Below are 7,165 nucleotides of genomic sequence, written 5' to 3'. Positions count from 1 at the left end.
GTCATTGTGTCCCCAGCCAAGACACTTCACCCGTTGCTTACTGGTGGTGGTCAGAGGGCCCGGTGGCACCAGTGTCCGGCAGTGTCACCTCTGTCAGTTCGCCCCAGGGTGTCTGTGGCTACAATGTTTGCCATCACCAGTGTGTGAATGTGTTTGTGGATGGGTGGATGACTGAATGTGTAAAGTACTTTGGGGTCCTTAGGGACTAGTAAAGCGCTATACAAATACAGGCCATTTACATTCTTTTTTCTTAGTGCAATCTTCATGTGCTTCATGCGCAGCACACTCTCTGTGTAGTCACTCGTTATTTTATAGTCAAAGTATTCACACACGCAAAAACCACCTGAAACCCTAAAGACACATCTTTTTGGGTTTCTGTAGCTTAGCTTAGCTCATAGTTGACTTGCTAGCAGCATGGCCTCATCAACTGTCACTCCTGCATTTTCCTGCTCATTGTGTCAGATGTCTAGTTACACCTCAGCCTCCTTTAGCAGTGATGATATTTGTAATAAATGTAGCCTATTTGCAGCACTGGGGCCAGGATCACTGAATTTGAAACTCGACTTCGCCCCCTTAAAAAACCTTTTGCTAGCCATGCCCCTGTAGCCGATGCAGCTGAAGGTACAGCAGCTGGGAAGACAGGATAGCTGGGTGAGGAGGAAGCGTAGTCTTAAACAGAAGCCCCACGTACACCACCAACCTGATTATGTGTCAAACCGATTTCCACCAACGATCAACTCTGGTAATTAGCAATTCTGTTCTGAGACATGTGAAACTAGAGACAAGAGCAGCCATAGTCAATTGTCTTCCACTAGCCAGAGCAGGTGACATTGAGGAAAATTTTAAATTTAAATTAAAATCTAAAATTGCTATTCATCGCTGATTGAAGAAAATAAGAACAACCCTAGGTTTCTCTTCATCAGTAATGACTTCATAAATTTCTTCACAAATAAAATTTTAACCATTAGAGAAAAAGTTACTCATAATCATCCCACAGATGTACCAAGTAGGGTTATCCACCTCTAGACCTAGCAGTCTTAGTTATAAGCCAATCTCCAGCCTTTCTTTCATATCAAAATTCTTGAAAAGGAATTTCAGTTTCTGTCAGCTGTTTGACAACTCAATCATCTGCAGAGGAATGGCTTATCTGAAGAGTTTCAGTCAGGTTTCAGAGCTCATCACAGCACAGAAACAGCTTTAGTGAAGGTTACAAATGATCTTCTTATGGCCTCTGACAGTGGACTCATCTCTGTGCTTGTCCTGCTAGACCTCAGTACAACGTTTGATACTGTCGAACAGTATTTTTAAATCCAGATAAAAAACTGATTTCTATTAGCTGGCCTATGACTCAGTGAGTAACTGACACAGTTATTTAATTGTAATTTCTTTATTGTATTTATTATTCTTATTGTACTTTTTACATTTCTGCAGTACAGCACTTTGGTCGGCCTTGAGACAGACACTCTCTCTACTTTCAAGATTAGGCTTAAAACTTTCCTTTTTGCTAAAGCATATAGTTAGGGCTGGACCAGGTGACCCTGAATCCTCCCTTAGTTATGCTGCAATAGGTGCAGGCTGCTGGGGGACTCCCATGATGCACTGAGTTTTTCCTTTCGAGTCACCTTTCTCACTCAGTATGTGTTAATAGACCTCTCTGCATCGAATCACAGTTGTTATTAATCTCTGTCTCTCTTCCACAGCATGTCTTTATCCTGTCTCCCTTTTCTTAACCCAACAAATCACAACAGATGGCCGCCCCTCCCTGAGCCTGGCTGTGCCCGAGGTTTCTTCCTGTTAAAAGAACACTTTGGCGACATTCCTTCCCAATGTCGCCAAAGTGTTTGCTCATAGGGGGTCATAGAATTGTTGGGTTTTTCTCTGTATGTATTATTGTAGGGTCTACCTTACAATATAAAGCACCTTGAGGTAACTGTTGTTGTGATTTGGGGCTGCATAAATCAAATTCAAGTCAGATGACATGTTTGGCTTCATGTTTGCAGAAATGATCTCACATTTGAAACTCAGGAAATGAAGGATTAATTATACAACTCTATAAGTTTAGTCTACACAGATCATCAGTTTTTCATTTTAACCCTCACAGCTCGTCTGACTGTGAGTCCCAGCAGCTCTCAGTTCTTTAAAGGAGACTTTGTGTCTCTGAGCTGTGAGGAGGACGACAGCTCTGCTGGATGGACTCTGAGGAGAAACACAACCGCAAGACAGAGGACTCAGTGTGGAGTTGAGTGGGGAAGATCAGCTAACTCTTCCTGTAAGATTGGTATAACAGCACCTCATGACAGTGGAGTTTACTGGTGTGAGTCCAGAGAGGGTCCCATCAGTAACATGGTTAACCTGACAGTCACTGGTAAGCTGAGTGTGTGGAGTTAGTGTTGATGAAGCTGTGTGTAAATGGATGAAATGCTGTAGTTTGTCTCTGTGTTGAGGTGGATCAGTGATCCTGCAGAGTCCTGTCCTCCCTGTGATGGAGGGAGATGACGTCACTCTGCTCTGTAAAACAAAGACCACTCCCTCCAACCTCCCAGCTGCTTTCTATAAAGATGGCTCCCTCATCAGGAAGCAGCCTACAGGTCACATGACCATCCAGCATGTTTCCAGGTCTGATGAAGGCCTCTACAAGTGTGACATCAGCGGTCATGGAGAGTCTCCATCCAGCTGGATCACTGTCACAGGTGACACACTCACCTGTCTGTGTTTCTGCAGCTTTCAACATTCACAATGTGACGACAACTTAATGACTGTGTTTGCTTTATTTTAGGGGAACACACCACCACACCTCCACCTACATCCACACCTCCACCTACATCCACACCTCCTCCTGGTTCCTCCTCCATCACTCCTCCTCCATCTCTCTCTCCTCCTGTTCTCTCTGTGTTGTCATGTGTTGGATCAGTCTGTGCTGTGGTTCTACTGGTTCTCCTGGTGAGACAATGTGTTCACAGGGAACCTGAAGGTGAGACTTTTGAATTTTATATTTTATATTTGGTTATGTAAATCTATATGTTATACTATTATCATTTGATGATTTTTTTAATTGTAATTTCACATTACAAATGTAAAACCATTTAATTTTTCATTTTTTGTTTGGACTCTTTATTGTGAAAAAATGTGTTTTTAAATATGTTTTAAATTTTAATAATTTCACTAGATCGTGATGAAGCTGTGGAAGATGGCATCACAGATGACATCTTGTACAGTGATGTTAAAATATCAAGTCATCAACAGCCAAAAAAACAAAACGAAGGTATTCTGGGGCTTTTTGTTTTTTGGTTGCAAGATTTATTTATGATTGTTCAACTCCAATTTAAAAAAAATACTTTTTAAGAAATATGAAGTTCTGATTATATTCATAGAGATTTTATGTCCCATGAAAAAAGTTTTATGAGGACATTGTGAATTATGTGAGGGACGATCAAACGCATATAACTGTGCATTGTTATAGAAAAACAAACATTCTATTCATTTGATGCTAAAGTTGAACCCTGTGGTAATTTCACCAGAGTTCATCTTTGTATATCACGCCTTTAAAATCACATTTTTTTTCATTTGATTGGTCTCCTTTATCCAAATGTAGTAAGTCAGTCATTTTGATTGTGCTTTTTTAAAGTCTGTAAAATTTCACTCTGTGCTTATTGAGCATTGTTCTTTACATGCTGCCCTCTGTGTTTGTTGTCTGTGGTTAACACAAGCTAACACCTCTGCAGTCGTTCAAGTTTCCTGTTTATGATTGTTTTTTTAAAGTTACCTGCAGGTGTTTCTCAATCAGGCGTTAGAAATAAACAATTCATACTCACATTAAGTAAATTTACTATAGTTTTATTCATAATTTCTTTTTATAATTAGCTTAACATAGTTAAACATATGTAGTTTTACTCAAAATTTTAACTTTACTTCTATATATTTATATGATGTCAACATTTTGTGTGTTTTATTGTGCAGACAGTGATGCAGCAGTAATCTACTCAGCAGTGAGAACAGAAGACATCAGTTATGGTCGAATCATCATCAAAAACACGAAAACCAGATCACAGATCAGAGGTACAGCTGCTCTTCTCCTGTCTGTGGCGATATGAGTGTGTCTGTCTGACAGCATTTTAAACAACCTGCAGGTGTTTCAGGACAAATTTACGAGCGGAGAAAATAAAGAGTTACAGATGATGACACAGGAATGAGCATCTCATGATCCTGTTTAGTAACGTCTGACTTAAATTTAATAATATTTTGGGGGGTTGACGTAACAAAAATAAAGAAAACAAAGGAAACAAAAATCAAACAGTTGTTAGACAGATGTTTAACATGTGTCTTGAAGGATGGGGACTGATCAAAGATTGTTTGCTTAGGGGACATTAGATACAAAGCCCAAGTCAGTTATATACATTAGACTCAATCTATAACATACAGTCAGATTTCTTTCTTTGCAGAATAAAATAAAGATATTCGATAAATTCTCATCACCAATTTTTTCTGAACAGCTAAGTGAGCATAAACACCTCGCATATTCCAAACTGAAACCTGCCCAAATCTAGTCACTGGTCACTGGTTTATTGTTTGCGTTTTGTTAAATTTTTTTCACCTTTACCCTTTCTGATTGTTTCTGTTGTCCATTTCTTTAGTATAATTCCTGTCCTCAGATATTTGTTAAATACTATCATAGTAGCTTAAGGACTTGCCTTCATGCACCCATGGGTCAGGACTCTGACCTAGCTTCAATCGTTTTGACTCCACCTTTCTCACAAACAACTCAGAGCGAGCTGCTGAAAACACAGACACAGACATCCACCACATATTCTTTTCTTGATGTTTCTTTAGTCTGATACAGTGAGACTACATCTGACACTGTCCACTTTAACGTGAAGGTTTCTACTTCCTCTTGGAGAGAGGACAAATAGGACGCATCTGCAGTTTTCCTTGTGCCTTTGTTAATAACATCGACTCAGCCACAGTTCTGATTTCAATAGATGTCAGGTGTGAGAGATTAGGCTCACATGTGTCTGCTTTATTTCTGCAGTGTGTCTTTAGTCCTTCTTCCTGTTAAAAGGGAGTTTTTCCTTCCAGGGTCTTTATTTAACTATAAAAAAAACTCCTCGATGTCCTGTTGTTAATAAAACTGAATTCAATTACACTGCTTTCTTGCTTTGCTGCACACAGTTTGTTAGCAGGTTGAAAGTGCTGTTAATATGAAGCGTATAAAGAGACAACTGTACTACGATGAATCTTTTTAACTACTTAAAAAGTTCTGCATGTAAAACCACAGCAGCTCCTTCCTGTAGTCTGATGACTCTTCTCTGTTCTGGTTTGGCCAAGTACAGAGTTCATATCGTGAGAACTCGCCCTGTGGTGAAGCGCCAGTTTGCACTGAAAAAGGTGCCAGCTCTGTGGTCGTGCACCTTCAACTAGTTACAGCAGCTGTTGTTTCTCAGCAGAAGTGTTGAGAAATGCAAAGACCATGAAAAGCTTCAGCTATTTACAAAAGTTACATACATGTGTTAATCCTCACACAGTCTTTTTAGCTGCGGTCTAACTGCTCTACACTGTGTCTAAAGCTTGGTACCCCAGTTTTGATCAAAATAGGTGCTGGGTATGATGTAAAGTAGATACCAAAGGATTCTAATGTTTGCAGAGATCAAATATTAACTTAAATATTAGGCACACTTTTAAAGACTGACCCAGACAATTCAGGAACTAAACATTTCCTGAAATTTCACTCATATTAAAATATAGAAAAAAAATCCTGTTTAATAATATACACAAAAAATAAAAAGCCTTTCTAATCAATATTACATAAATCAAAGTTATATTTTCACCAGTTGTTCATTAACTCAGACAGCCATGTCCTAAAGAGACTGATTTTACACCAGTGTACAGGCTACAAGGTTAATTAAATCAAATGTGTCATGATATCTATGTGACTTAACCCTGAAATCTACTATTTTTAATATATCACACAAACGTCAAACCAAATAAACTCACATGTGAGCCCACTTTCACCCTCACAGTGGCTCAAAATGTTGTGGGCCTGTTAGTTGCTCACTGTGGCACGTCTGTGAAGCATCTCGCTTCATTCAGATACTGCACCACTGCTCACTGTTACTGATTCACTGTTTCACATGCGAGCTGGAGCTTATCTAGGTGTTCATGGTGTGAGGTCGGCTACACCAGTTTATCACAGGACATTTAGAAATGTGACTAAATCTTTCAATAAAGTCACCAAGAACTACAAAGCTTGTAATCATATTTCCTGTTGTTTGAACTGTGTGTGTTTGTGTTCAGACTTTAAACCAGAGCCAGATGCCATCTACTCTTTACTGAAGTAGTCCACCAGTCCAACCACTGCTGTCCAGCTGCTGGTCTCTAACTGGTCCCCCCAGCACCTCAGACCAGAGGACTTCCATATATTAATTTTCCATGGATTTAGATTAAAATGATTCAAAACTTCAAATACCATATGAGGATTTTATCTAAGTAAGTTTTAAATGTATTTTCCTGCAGTGACAAACAATATAAATATGTTAATGTGTTTCATGGTCACAATAGGTTTTCTTTTTATATTTAAAATATGATTCAAGCACCTTGTTCTTGTTCCCTCAGCAACTATTTAATTTCTCTGCGTGAACAATAAACCTTTGCTCTCACTTATTTTCCTCGTGTGGTTCTGCGGGTTTCACCGAGATGTCAGATGGAAAATCTGACTTGGTCGTGGCTAACCGACCCACATATCTTTTCATTGCAGAAAAGAAAACAAGCATTAAACCACAGCAGCAGAAACAATTCAGTGGCTGTAAATAATGCAGCAAAGCTTCATCTCAGACAGAAAGATTTTACTTTGATGTTTTACAGTAAGTCACACTGAAACCAGCAGGCAGCTGCTGACATGGCATTTTTTAAAATTCATTATTTAAACTGGTCAGACAGTTTACACCTCAGTTAGTGTTACAGCAGAAATGATTGATGTCAACATCTTGAAAAGTCTTTGATAATAATTAATATAAAATAATTTTATTTTGTTAACCTTACTGAGTGTTCATTTATTGTTACTCCACCTGGGAAACATTCGCAGTGTAACACTCAGAGCTTTAACATAAAGAGATGAAGTAGTTAGAGATGAACTAATAACTGATGAACATGTGACTCAGACTGAACCAGCTCA

The 7,165-nt window shown here is 38.9% G+C and overlaps 1 long non-coding RNA gene across 1 annotated transcript; it reads left to right on the top strand.

Annotated features, from left to right (window-relative positions):
* Positions 1–3,177: 3,177 nt before the first annotated feature.
* LOC109201283 (uncharacterized) lies at positions 3,178–6,323 on the top strand. Its single transcript, XR_002061313.2, has 3 exons — positions 3,178–3,262; positions 3,958–4,056; positions 6,289–6,323. It is a non-coding gene; the product is annotated as an uncharacterized LOC109201283 (long non-coding RNA).
* Positions 6,324–7,165: the final 842 nt, after the last annotated feature.

This window comes from Oreochromis niloticus, linkage group LG3, assembly GCF_001858045.2.
Source record: "Oreochromis niloticus isolate F11D_XX linkage group LG3, O_niloticus_UMD_NMBU, whole genome shotgun sequence".
In the NCBI taxonomy this organism is placed as follows: Eukaryota; Metazoa; Chordata; class Actinopteri; order Cichliformes; family Cichlidae; genus Oreochromis; species Oreochromis niloticus.
Note: the sequence above shows the minus strand (reverse complement) of the source record. Positions and strands in the feature narration are given on the sequence as shown.